General features: G+C 37.0%; 1 protein-coding gene across 3 annotated transcripts in view; it reads right to left on the bottom strand.

The window, feature by feature from the left end:
• LOC6033275 (protein tyrosine phosphatase type IVA 1) overlaps positions 1-14,472 on the bottom strand; it is a 111,259-nt gene that overhangs the window by 21,381 nt on the left and 75,406 nt on the right. The window contains exon 1 of one of the 3 annotated variants that reach the window (XM_038255916.1): positions 11,832-12,662. The exons of the other annotated variants lie outside the window; for them this stretch is intronic. The gene's annotated coding sequence lies outside the window, so the exon portion shown is untranslated. Of the gene's footprint in view, positions 1-11,831; positions 12,663-14,472 lie in introns of those variants that run through there. 3 annotated transcript variants of the gene reach the window in all.

Below are 14,472 nucleotides of genomic sequence, written 5' to 3'. Positions count from 1 at the left end.
CATTAATAATTTATTCACCTTCCCATGTTTCGAGGAAAACTTATTACCTCAATAATAAACATAAAATGACGAAATGTTGAGCAACAAAAAATAGTATCACATATACTTTTTGAGATTTTTGAGACCAAATAAAGGTTTTAACACTCAAAAGACGCTTTTTTCCTATTTTAATGATCTATCAATTCCTTATTTCGACATCGTCGTGCCCGCCATTTCGACGATCCGAGAAAAACGCGTTTTAATGTTTGACCTTGAATAAACAAAAACGAAAACACGCAATGTAAACAATTACAAACACGTTTTGTTTGGCTGACCATTCTGTGCATTGTCCTGAAGTTTGGTTGAAGTTGGTTGCTGGAGTCCCGAGTTATAATTCCAAATGTTTACGGGAGTCTAACTTTTACGTGCGTCAAACGCGTTCCGACCTAGAATCCCTTTGGTCAGTTGTCGCACTCTCATCAATTTTCAGGGAGTGACAAGATAGCACGACAAGATTGATACTAATTTCATATGTAAAGTGACAAAAATGCACGGTGTTTTTTCGGATTTCGTTGAATATCTCAGGATTGAAATCGAATTTTGGAAATTTGTGAAGGTCAAAAGGTAAGGCATTGTGAGCTGCACAAAATGGTGTTCTTAGCTCAATTTGGCCCAAAATGCACGTACGACAAGTGAGCACGACGGCAACGTTTTAAGATTCAAAATCATTTCAATTTTTCCCTAACAGTACAAAGTATTAATCCGCTTCACATTGCGTCTTTTGCGCGGCAAAATCGCCTCACATTTCTACCATCAGAAAGATCATCTCTCCGAGCCTAAACAAGGTCAACCGCCATCAACGACAACAACAACAACAAACCCCATTCGCAATTCGCAGTTGGCGGAAAAACAGGAATAAAAATCAGCGTTAACACACACACAGAGCTTTTCCGTTCCACTCGAGAAAAAAATGTTCTCAATGTAATTTTACCGTAACTTTTGTTGAATAGGCATATTTACAGAAAAAAATACGTAAATTGCCTTTTGAGATACAATTGCACTTTTTAGACCGAAAATTTCATGTCAAGTATTTTTTCAGTGTTTAATGCGATGCAGTTTGTGATTTTTCCACCGTGGCGGCGGCTGACACGTAACGAAATGAAACGGTCGATGGTCGGATGTCCCACATGAGAGCGCTTGCTTGCTCGGGAAAAATGATGGAAGCTGTCTAGCGCCGAGAACAGCAGAGGTGACCTCGATCGAGCGCAAAACCAGAGCAAAATATGACACAAATGGATTTCGTTGACGAGCACCAGATGAGGCCTCTTTGACAGGTGCATTTGGTAGTTTTAGGGTTGTTTATTGATTTTTTTTTTGTTTGGCGCTTTTCCGCGAAACCGATGGACGAAAAAATAGGTCTTGACCGGCATGGGATCGCTGGTTAAAAAATCCAATTATTGCCAAAATGCAGCCGTCGTTCAAAATTGTCGACGAACGGGGGCCGTTCATAAATTTGTCAACAAATTCGCCTTCGTGAGTCATTCGGTGGCATTTTTGCGAACCCCTAACAAGCGACTCGATGCACTCTTTAGTGACAAATTTATGGCATTCCTACGGGGAAAAAACTGCATCCACTTGGGTTCAATTTGGCTAGCAAGTGCCTGGCAGCAGATTCTTAAGCCTGTTAAGTGGCACCGAAAAAAATAACAGCAACAGACAGCACCGTATCACAACAAGCTATCTTAACAATTTGTCTCGTGTAACCCCTTCGGGTAGAAGAGACAAGCTGAAGAATTGAAAGATTTACGAGATGTCTACACGGCACAGGCTGGTGTCAACAAGATCGGGTTGATGATTTTGACTTAAGCAGTGCGATGATTTCGCATTAAGGATGAGGTCGAATCAACACAGGTTGTTGTGATTTTCGAATTATTTTTGAAATTTAAGGGAATTGTGTCGAACTTCAAACATTTTCATCTCATTCTTATTTGAATTGGAATTTTATTTGTATCTCATTCTTATCTAATAAGTAATCTTATTTGAAATTTCATTTGAAATCTCATTCCTAAACCATTTATTCATTCTCATTCTTATTCTCATTCTCATTCTCATTCTCATTCTCATTCTCATTCTCATTCTCATTCTCATTCTCATTCTCATTCTCATTCTCATTCTCATTCTCATTCTCATTCTCATTCTCATTCGCATTCTCATGAAAAATCATTTTAAAAAATCATTTGAAAAATCATTTGAAAAATCATTTGAAAAATCATTTGAAAAATCATTTGAAAAATCATTTGAAAAGTCATTTGAAAAATCATTTGAAAAATCCTTTGAAAAATCATTTAAAAAATCATTTGAAAAATCATTCGAAAAATCATTTGAAAAATCATTTGAAAAATCATTTGAAAAATCATTTGAAAAATTATTTGAAAAATCATTTGAAAAATCATTTGAAAAATCATTTGAAAAATCATTTGAAAAATCATTTGAAAAATCATTTGAAAAATCATTTGAAAAATCATTCTAATCATACTCATTTGAAAAAAAAATGAAAAATCATTTGAAAAATCAATTGAAAAATCATTTGAAAAATCATTTGAAAATCATTAGAAAAAATATTAGAAAAATCATTTGAAAAATCATTTAAAAAATCATTTGAAAAATAATTCTAAAAATCATTTCAAAAATCCTTTGAAAAATCCTTTGAAAAATTATTTGAAAAATCATTTGAAAAATCATTTGAAAAATCATTTGAAAAATCATTTGAAAAATCATTTGAAAAATCATTTGAAAAATCATTTGAAAAATCATTTGAAAAATCATTTGGAAAATCATTTGAAATATACTTTGAAATATCCCTTGAAATATCATTTGAAATATCATTTGAAATTTCCTTTGAAATATCCTTCGAAACATCTTTTGAAATATCATTAGAAATAATATTTGTAATCTGAAATATCATTTGAAATCACATTCACATTTCATTCTCATCTCATTTCATTTGATGATATTATTTGTATTTCATTTTGAAACTAATTTAAACTGATTTGAAATATCATTTTAAATCTTATTACAAATCTCATTTGTAATTTTGTTTGAAATCGCATTTGCAATTTTATTTTCCTCTCATTTGAAATCTCATGCACCGTTTTATCATCAGTTAAACAGCTTTTTACGCTCGGTTTGTCGATGTTCTGGGTGTACAAAAGTCGGAATCAATTCGCTTTGTTCGAGTCAGACAGCTCGCATTATCATACCAGCAGTTCAGTTTGTCGTTGCTCGTTCCGCTTCGTGCCACAAGACTATTTGACGGTAATGAACATCATCCCGCTCTGTAGTTGGACTCACCGAGTGGAACACTCAAGAAGAGCAAGCAGAACAAAATCAGCGAAAATATGCAACACATTCTTTGTACGGCTGCAACACATTCCGACAAACGGCTGGCGATGGCGTCGTGATTCTGTTCTGCTCAAAACAAATACTACACACACAACTATCGATTGTTTACATAAGAGACGACTGAACCGGGGAGTATAGTTTGTACACGATTACGTCGTTTGATTATACTTTGATTGTGCTGATAACCTACGTCGGACAACGTCGGTTGTTTAGCAAAATTAATTAAAATAATCTGCACCACTGCATCGGACAACGTTTCTTCCGGTCAGCACGTCATGAGACAAGAGCTCTTGGCTCGTCCAGCTTTCCGCAGCGTAGCAGGAGCTTGTAATCAACTCGTAGAACGGGATTAATTGTTGTAAAATAATCACCGGCTTAGCCCAGTTTTGCAAAACGAACTAGTTCCACCGGACTTCCACGGGCGCTGTAAGACTTCAGCGCGCGCTGACGTAAATCATTCCGGTGAGCCAATCCGTACGGATAGCCGTAGCTCTGTCATACGCAGACAACAGCCAGCTTGCACGTAAGCTCTCCGACCTTTATCGGGACTTGAACCGCCGCACACACTCATAGACATCAACTATAGCATCGAAGCTGTCGATGATGGGAGTTTTGCGAAAATGTAAGCATTCAGTCGTTACCAGCGTTGGTTGGTGAAAACAGCTGTTCAAATGCCGGCTCAAGAGGGCTGGCACATGTGTACGGGAAGGCGGGGCCATCGGGGTTAGCTGGAATCAACCGGATACTTCTCGACGAATTCGAACAAGGGCGTCTATGTCAAGCGTGCACTTCAATGGAGACAAGGTTCGCCCTACCCCGATTCCCCAAAAAAGTTCTGCAACAACGGACTGACGGACGGGGTACGGGGTCATGGACAAAGAAAGCAAAATATGGAAACGATTGTTTTGACGGATGGTTTGTTCGTCTCTTTCAGCACCTTCTCCACAGAGTCCGGACCTTGTTAGGATTCCGCCGGCTTGACGTAAGCGAGAGTTCTAACAGATTTGTTAAACTTACAAAGTCGCAGTAGTAGTGGTGGTGGAGAAACAACGTAACCAACGTTTGTTTCTCGAAAGGTCACCCTGTGCTGGTGGTGGTGGTTACGCATTCACGCGCGTGGACCTGTTCCCCGATATGGACCGTGAAGAGGAGAGCTTCTGCCGGCTTCTCTGATTGACGTCAACGACGCTCGTTGTTTTCAGTGGTAATGGTTCGTCTCCAAGTTTGAAAAATAAAGCGATTGGTAGACAATTGACGACAAATGTGTGTGTGGTTTGATGACGGAATTTTTCCAAAGTTTGAACGTCAAATCTTCGTGAACCTTCGTTAGCGTATCCATAATTTGATCATCGTTATCATCAATTACGCAATTCGAGATAAGAAAAATGTTTCCAAAAATGGAATTGATACATTGGACCCAAAAAAAAGATAACGCAATTATTTCCACGGAATCCAACCCAAGCGGCATATCTAAAATGCGCCAGATTCCATCCCTCTCGTCCACAACCTTCTAGAAAACGCAAAACTTTGACAATTTGCAAATTGTTGCCCAAACCCCACGGGCGGCCGCGGCGGCTGCTGTCAACCGGCATCATCGCGAAGCAGTAGTATGGCGAAATGTTGAAAAGTGAAAGTTTCCATGGCAAAAACGCGCCGCATTTTATCGGTTCGCTGAGCTTGGTGGGCATCAGTTTGATACGCGCGGAGTGTGAGGGCTTTATGACGGATTACGGTTCTAGCAGCTGACAGCTGGAGGGAAATTATTGGCGCTGACTTTTTGAACTGGATGCCACACCCAAACGAAGGAGATCCGACGTTTAGTGTCTTATTGATGATTGACTAATTTAAAAAAAAAAAATGTTTCACAATTGTTTCCCAGATTTTCACTTTGTCGTTACATATTTTTTGAGCTTTTCTCCCAAGAATCAACTAGGACTATGTAGGGACCTTACCTATGACCAAAGGAATTATTTTGCGTCATTGTCCGTCCAAAAAGACAGACAGAGTTGTTATGTTTCTTGTTTATTTTGCAAAATTGCAAATACACCATTTTGAACCTAATTTGAGGAAAGTGGCTTGCAAGATTTTAAAAAAATGCCTGGTAACTCTGCGTACACGGAGAAAAAAGAGTTCCTAAAATCGTGAACAAGCGTTCATGAAAATGGGAACCACGAACAAAGTGTTCAAATTCCATGGTACGTTTTTCGAAATCGTACCATGAGATTTGAACACTTTGTTCGTGGTTCCTATTTTCATGAACGCTTGTTCACGATTTTGGGAACTCTTTTTTCTCCGTGTACAGAACAAAAAATTCAAGAAAAGTATTTTAAATGGGCTAATATTACATGTTCAGTCCTTTTTAAATGTGAGTCATGAATTCAACGTTTTTTCTAACATTTCAACAAAATTGGAAAATTTGATAAATAGTTGCTGAGACATCTGCAACTCAACATTTTGTGATATTTGGATAATAGCACACAACTATTTTTTCCTTTTTCTTATTTACTAAGGTGCATATCAGCAACTAAAGGTCCATTCTTAAAAGTTCTTAAATAAATTTATAGGATTTATTTTTCGAAAAAAAAACTATGTTCATACTTGAGCCAACCTTGGGAACTATTGAAAACCACGATAAGTTGCAATTTTTTCATAAAAGGGGTAATTTATCTTGAAAAGGATGAATTAAAAAAAACATTTGGATTCCAAATCCGGTTTTACATCTAAAAATAACATTAAAAATTGTAAATTGTAAATTTAAAAAAATTGGCAACACTGTCAAAAAAGTATTGCCCTTACTTAAAATTTATATGTTTTTTATTCCAAGAAATAAAAAAATCACAAAAGGTGTACTAGCACAAATTGTTTTTTTTTTGGTGTTAAAAAGTCAATTTTAAAAATAACAACATAGCGAAGACATTAAATTAAGATGAAATTTCGTTCTTAAGATACAGATTCTAGAATATTTAGATTAGACACCACGTTTGACATCTGTCAAATTTATTTGGAAACTAGAATGGACGAACCAATTACAAAACGTTACTTAATCCACCATTAGGTGGTTGGTGCCTTCCTCACATTTAGAGTGTAATGCTATGTTATATCTGAGATCCGGCCTCCACAAAGTTCATAAATAACACATAAGTGCTTATAACTTTTGATAGGTTTGTCAGATCTTCAATCTACTAAACTCGTTGGAAAGGTCTTTTGATTACCCATCCAACGACAGGTTGCATGATAGATCTGGACAACTTGTTCATCGAAATATATCAGCCTCTAAAAAGTTCATAAATATCACTTATGTGCTTATAACATCTGATAGGGTCGTCAATCTACTAAACTCGTTGGAAAGGTCTTTTGATTACCTATCCAACGACAGGTCGCATGGATGATCCGAACAACGTTTTTGTCAAAATATCTGAGATCCGACCTCTAAAAAGTTCATAAATAACACTTAAGTGCTTATAACTTTTGATAGGGTTGTCAGATCTTCAATCTATTGAACTCGTTGAAAAGGTCTTTCGAACAACTTTCTAAAAATGTATAACATGACGAGGTTTCTTACAAAAATCACCCTTCTTGCAATCTTCCGGACTATTGTTAAAATCGTTTTTTAGTATAACTTTTGAAGTACTAAACTAAACTTTATAATTTTCAATAGCGACTTATGGGACTTCAAGACGGATCAAATGAGGCCAAAACGGTCCAAATCGGGTCAGCCTGTGCCGAGATAACTCGGTGCAATTTTTTTTATCAACATCCCACCACACACACAGACATTTGCTCAAAATTTGATTCTGAGTCGATAGGTATACGTGAAGGTGGGTCTAGGAGGTCAAATTAAGAATTTCGTTTTTCGAGTGATTTTATAGCCTTTCCTCAGTAAGGTGAGGAAGGCAAAAATGGCTTCTACAGTCTACAGTGTCATTCTACAGTCACCAAATTAACTTCATAAATTCAACAAAACAAAAATTCTGAAAAGTTTATTACTACACTCATTGGTGTGCTTATAAGTTTAACTATTCAGTACTTGTTTTAAAAAATAATACTTTTTGAAAAATTCGATTTTCTCAGTACTGGTAGTATTTATCCAACTCGACTGAGGCTCGATGCAAAATGTACGACTCGTGCTGAAAAATATTATTGTGCAATTTGCGACAAGAAGTAAGAAGGTTTTGAATCTTGTTTTAGTTTGAGTGTGAATGATTCCATCGAATTAATCGTTGGCTCTGATGGCCTAGTTCTTTCGCGATCAAATATTTTGCGACGTATATCCACAGAAAAAAACGCTCTCAATAATTCTGTTTGACAAGGCGACATCATCAGGGGTATCAAAAGACCACCATCAGCATATTCCAAGGTTGATTACTCTGTAGCTTTTCCAGCGTTCCTCGACGTATCCTTGAGTGGTCTTTCCCAAAAGCTACCACCACGTAGAAAGGATGAACGCACTTCCCCTTTGAAGGTTTTATGTTACACGCCAACCACCACCCCGAACCAGACTCCGAAATCGATTTATCAAGTCATGTGTTCGGCGGTGCTGGCAGATAAGGCCACCCAAGTGTCCTTGCGACGTCGTCTGGCTTGCCAAAGTGGGTGTGGCTCCTTTTCATCTTGAGGGAGCACACAAAATGGCACGTGCCACCTGTTGATCCTTGGCGATGAAAAGGCCTTTTTTGGCGGCCGCTTTCATGGATATTATCGGTTACTGGTCGCTTTGTGGACGACCTCGGCGAAAATGAGGGGGACTTTATGACTTGTACGCGAAGGAGCCTCCATTGGTTGCCTTGAACTTTGCTCGGTATTATGTCGAGCCTTGAATGGTTGGTGAGTCATTCAGGGCGAGGTTGTTGGAGAAGAACTGACGTTTTGTTATGTAATACTACTCAGGTTGTGTAGCTCAATTGCCAATTGAATTGAATGTTTACTTTTTTTATTTGTAAATTGCTACTTTGTTGCCCGAAGAACAACTCAAACATCTGGTCAAAGTCGTTTCGAAATCGACAGCAAATATTTTTTTTAGTTTCATGTTTTCCTTCACCTTGTTGTTCAAATTACGAATCGTTCTCCCAGAACGCCACTAAATACGTGCCAATTTAGAAAAAAAATACAATTTATCACTTTGTGCTCATTTTGCCAACCAATTTTAGAGAAATCCTTCACCGTGCCCCACAATGAGTATTTCGCACATAAGTTACGAACAAAGCAAAAAAATGTAAACAACTTTAAGAAAAGCAAAAAAAACAACTCAGCGTTAACAGCAGAAAAAAAAAATCCCCAAAACCCCAAAATAAAACAAACCCGGTGAAACCATAACAAAGTCATCACCCGCCGATCGTCACCCCCGGGTCGGTCGGAGGTGGTAGTAGCATGTGATGTTAATTTCGCACGAAATCAGCGGAAATTTTGCTGGGCGAAAGTATTTATATAATTTTCGCCCGTTGTTGTTTTAGTGGCCGGCTCATTCAGAAATAGACGAGCGCGCTAGCGGGACAAGCACAACACAAATTTGACAAACGAAAAGGAAAATAACAAAAAAAAACGTGGGACCAAAACATCTGAAAAGACGCAAATCTGGTTTTGAGGAGTGGATCCGGTGAAGAATATGAGAGTTGGTATGGATCATTCTAGAAGCTGATTAGTAAAATATGTAGATTCCATTTTTTTATAAGACAAACAGTTAAAATATTAAAACATGACAGATTTTTCTAAATTATTTTTTGCAATTCCATCGTGAAACTACTTACTTTTCCTGTCATTCTTGAACGACGAAATAGCCTACTTTTCTGTACCAAAAATAACAGAATCGAATAGCAACACTTTTCAAAATAAATGCTGAAAAGTTCTACTTTTCAGCACTCAAATGGGTGCTGAAAAGTTGAACTTTTCAGCACTTGTTTCGAAAAGTAACACTTTTCAACATTTTTTTAAACGATTTATTGACAAAATACATGAAAATTTGACATAGAATTTCACTCAGTGTGTGTTTTTTGGAATTGCAAAGAATGTTGAATGGAACTCGTTACAAAACTTGATTTTGTCAGAACTCTTCGTATTTATCCAACTCGGTGAACCTCGTTGGATAAATGTACGACTCGTGCTGAAAAAATCCTCTTTTTGCAACTTGTTGCATAAACTACTATTACGCAATTAAAATAAATGCAACAATAAATACTAACAAAACGTATTGCAACAAATATCATTTATCAACAAAAGACCAAAACAAATGGTTGAGGCTTGCTATATTCAAAAATATTTTTAATTTATTCAAAACCAATTAACTCATGTGTTAGTAATATTTTTGAGATTTACTATATTCTTTAAAACATCAGTAAATCAATAAATTGTTTTATAAAATAAAAAAAACCAAACATATTTTTATACTCTTAGCAATTATTTAATTCTTCTCTATTTTATTTTTTTAACTATGAGTACTACTTTAACGGTCTGGACCCAAAGCCTGATTTTTCTGTTACACTCTTATTGGAATTCCATACAAACTGTTACAGGAACTGCAGGCACCGGGTCCAGAAAGTTAAAAAGCTTAAGTTGGAAAATTGAATTTGAAAAAAGAGTTTCTAATCTTTCAAAATAATATTTTCTGCTTTTTGTAACATTTTTATAAGTTTTTCAATTCCCTCAAACATGAACAAAAAGTTTTATGTTATTTTTTTTATTTGAAACATATTCAAAGCTTGGATTTTTTGAATGTTTCAAGAGAAAAAATCTTTACTAAAACATATTTTATAGAATTGCATATTCTTGCAAAACAATGTATTATTGATCCTGCTATTTTTGTGATTTTTTCCATTCTTTCAAACATGAATTTGATAACTTTTTCATGGGTGACATAATTTTATATTTTTTTTAATCAATTCATTCTTGTTATTGTATTTTTAGTTTATTTTAAAATATTTCAAGCAAATACGCAATCAAGAATTTAATTGAAAACAAACTTAAAAAATCCTTCTATTCTTGCTAAATAATTTATTCTTGTTTTAGTAAGAATTGTGCTTGCTTGCATGCATGAACATTCTTAACTTAAACATATTTCATTCTTTCAAAGTAGTTCAGTATTGTTTCATTTATATGATGTCTGTTTTTTTTTTCATTTTTTCAAACTTTAAAAAGTTTTATTATAATAAATCTTAACCCGAACTTATTGTAAATAGTTCTAAAAATTTTCATTAGAATTTATTCTTGTTTCTGTGCTATTTTTGTGACTTTATCTATTCCTTCATACATAAGGAATCCTTTGAAAAGCATTATGAAAAAAAAAAACAATTCAAAAAACAAACTTGTATAATTGATTCCCTGATTAGTAAAATAAATGCAACTGTTGTTGTCTTCAGTAGACTTTTGTTTAACTTAGTCAAAATTCTCAGTCGTCTCAGTGTCGATCTTTTTTTTTTATAAAAACTTCAATTTTTTTTTAATTTATTCATTTTTCAATTCATTTCTACAGCGTGGTACAAACCCGTTATGCTATGCTGCTTACTTCTAAATTGTCATGAAAATTTTGGTCAAATCCACTGAAAACAATCTTAAATACATTTTTCTATTTTGATTATCATATCTACCACGTTTGATTCGTTTAAAAATATTCAGAATTTTCATAAAATTACAACATACAGCCAACAAAAATAACGCAAAAAAATCGTAAATATTGAGATAATTAGAAAAATAATGATTGCAAAACAACTAGACAGAAGCATAATGCATTTTAAAATACTTTTTTCATTCAAATGTTGAACCATAGCGAAATTTGCATTTTTATACTATTTTTGCCCTTCTTCCAAAGTGAACAAAGTGTTCAAATCACATGAAAAAAAACACTTTGTTCGTGGTTCCGTGGTTTTCATGAACGCTTGCTCACAATTTTGGGAACTCTTTTATCTCCGTGCAGATAATTTGAATTTGAATGCAAATCATTCCCGAGTATTTCACTGATCGAAACAATTCCCGAGTATTTCATTGATAATAATAAAACAAAATCCATGGTTACTGCCCAAAAAAGGTTACGATCAGCCTACACAATACCTTCCACATTCAGATACCACGCTCAATTATCACCTTTCCTAGAATATTCCACAAAACAGCACGCGCTCCAATCAATTGGAATCCGCTTATCAGTGCGCTCGCGCACCATTGTTTTGATAACCTTGTTTTATTTGCCGGAAATACCCCCCCTTCGTCGTAACCCGAGTCCGCTCCTTCAATTCAATTCAATCACATTACCAAGCCAAATTTTTCTCCCTCGTCTAATCAACTCAGAGTTGCTTTGAAGAAATATTCCACACCTCACTCCAACCTCTTATCTCTCCGTGGCAGTTGCACTCGTTGCAGTCGAGTTATCAAAGACTGAGAAGTTCCCTTTTCTGGAGTGTGTTGTGTACCACTTTGAAATGCATATCTTTCATTTCTTGATTGCGCCCTTTGCCTTTTTCTCTCACCTTCAACCGTGGAATGCTTCCGGGGAAAAACAAATGTAGATTTCACCTTCTTCTACTTATTACGCTTTTCTTTTTTGAACACTTGCTCTGAATACTTGAAGAACTTTGCACCTTTTTCCAGCGATTCCCCTTGCTGTACTGCGCTGCACAAACTTTTCAACGCAACGCAACGGATTTGTTTATTTTCGTTTGCTCAAACTCGACTTGTTTTGCACACAATCTTCCTCTTCTTGCACTTCTTGGACGACCAAGACCGTGGACCGCGGCGGCTCTCACTTTCACCCTGCTCAACGGCCGCCGCTCATGTTACGCTCTCCTTGAAGAATGCACTCGGCTGCTGCAGCCACGGCTTGTGGTGCTGGCGTGGAAATTTGGCCGCCCGCTGGCAACACTGGCCGGCAACGGTGTCGTAGTCGTCGTACTTGACTTTGGGGGGACCTTGCCGTCCCGCACAGTCAGTCATGTAAACCGGACGTGAGAGGAGCGCTCGAAACTGGCCACACTGCCAGGGTTCACAAAAGTGTTTTTTTGTAATCGCCGAAGAAACTTCCGTAAAATTGCTTGATCGGTTTTCAAGACACTAGACAACCTGTAGACTTCAGCTTGCACTTGGTCCTCAACAGCATGGTCTTCACGAAGAACTTCAAACCGCTTCAACAGCTAAATCAAGCAATCAATCAGTGTCGGATACAACAATCACGCACTTGTAACACCTGTTGATTCAACACCCGCTTCCAACGAAATAATTTCACTCCTAAAACCGTTCAACGACTTCCGCGAACTCGCTGCGCCACCCGATTAAGCTAGACTGACACGTTGAAGCGAAACTTCAACACTGAACCGGGGAGAACGCCGAAGCGACCCAGCTCGCGCTCAGCATTCTCGTTCGTTCGAGAAGTTTAGTAGCTGAGATGATCAGCGATTGCTCTCGGGCTTTTTGCTCTCATCCACTCGACGATGACAAGTTACTCAATTACCTTCTACCGAGGGTAAATAATGACCAACAGAACTGGTGTCACGCAATAGCGATAGTTGTGGATCTCATTGTCAGGTCCAGAGTAACTCTTCGTAGTAGTTACTCAATTTACTCACCAGCCAGCAGACACCAAACTCTGGCGAGGGGGTGTTGGTGAGCAAGTTACGGAGAAAATGATACACTGTTGACTCTGACGCTGAGTGGCTTTTTGTTGGCCGTGGGACGGGTGGGTGGTTTGTAGTGGTGTGGTTGAGATGGGCGATGGAACCAGGAAGGGGAGTCGGGATTGTAACGTGACGTAGATCGAGCTTCTGAGAGTAGTAAAGAGTGCCTTATTTTGTTTCATTTTATAAATTATCCTTCTACATTTTTGCTGTCATTTTTTAATTTCGGCTGTCATGAAAAGAATTTTAAGAAGTGAACAATGTAAAGTACATCCAAAATTCAAAGTCGAGAGAATCGTTCCCACCAAAGTTTATTGAGGGCTCAAATCCAAAATCGAAAGAATAATGCCAACACTCACACCACCATAAGAAATGTGGTCATTCGTTAATTGATACAATGATTCTCAAGCAAGTGTCATACATCGACATCTGACCACTCCTACACAGTAAAAAATTATGTAAATTTGGATGGTGTAATTTTGGAAGTTTCAATATTACCTCTTTCATGGTGTGATTTTTTGCGGCTGAGGACAAAACGCAAAGGCCAGCAGAGCCAACCAAGACCCCTACACAATCCCCCTTCCCTTCCCACGCCTTGTCCTTAACATCGATCCCTTCCCTACTAACCCCGAGTAGGCCGCGGGTAATCGGCACCCCTCCCACTAACATTTACACACAAGATCCTCTGTAATTATTAAGTCAAATGTAATTACAAAAGCCGACTCGGTCCTAACCAGGTCCCAGTACCGAAAAGGACCTAATAAAAATAATTTTATTAAAAAAAAAAAAAAAATGGTGTGATTTTACCACAAATTAGACTGAAAAAGTGACATTACACCAGAAAAGTGGTAAAATTACACATTTTCAGAGATAAAATACATTTTTTCTGAAAAGTTCAAGCCTTGATTATCCGAAGATTTGTATGGGACTTCGGATAATCGAATCTCTAACAAAAACGTTTTTTTTTTTCTTTTTTCTTTTTTAAACATTAAATTCGAGTTCAGCGACCCCATTTTAATGAAATTTGAATTGTTGATTGCTTATTATATAATAAAATGCATTTTTTCAATATTTTCAATATTTCGCCATCTTGGATTGAAAAAATGTAAATCACTGTAACGTAGTTTAGGTTTACTTAAACTCGACAATCAAAAATAAGACAGCGAAAAAAAATTTCGTGATTCGATTATCCGAAGTGAAATTTTTCCGAGGCCTGGACTGTATCACCTGATTTTTCTTGACTTTTCAACTGATGATAATCCGTCAAAAATAGTAACTTGTGAAATTGTCTGTTATTTCCAGGGCTGTGGAGTTGGAGTCGGAGCCGGAGTCGGTGGAGTCGGGTCTTTTTTGGGAAGCCTGGAGTCGAAGTCGTAAAAATTCGAACAGCTGGAGTCGGAGTCGGCTAAATTTTATTAGCTGGAGTCGGAGTCGGAGCCGAAAATTTCTGATTACCAGGAGTAGGAGTCGGAGTCGGGGTTATCTTAAATTTAACAAAAAA

Source organism: Culex quinquefasciatus, chromosome 2, assembly GCF_015732765.1.
Source record: "Culex quinquefasciatus strain JHB chromosome 2, VPISU_Cqui_1.0_pri_paternal, whole genome shotgun sequence".
NCBI classification, from domain to species: domain Eukaryota; kingdom Metazoa; phylum Arthropoda; class Insecta; order Diptera; family Culicidae; genus Culex; species Culex quinquefasciatus.
This window is presented reverse-complemented; position numbering and strand designations above follow the sequence as displayed.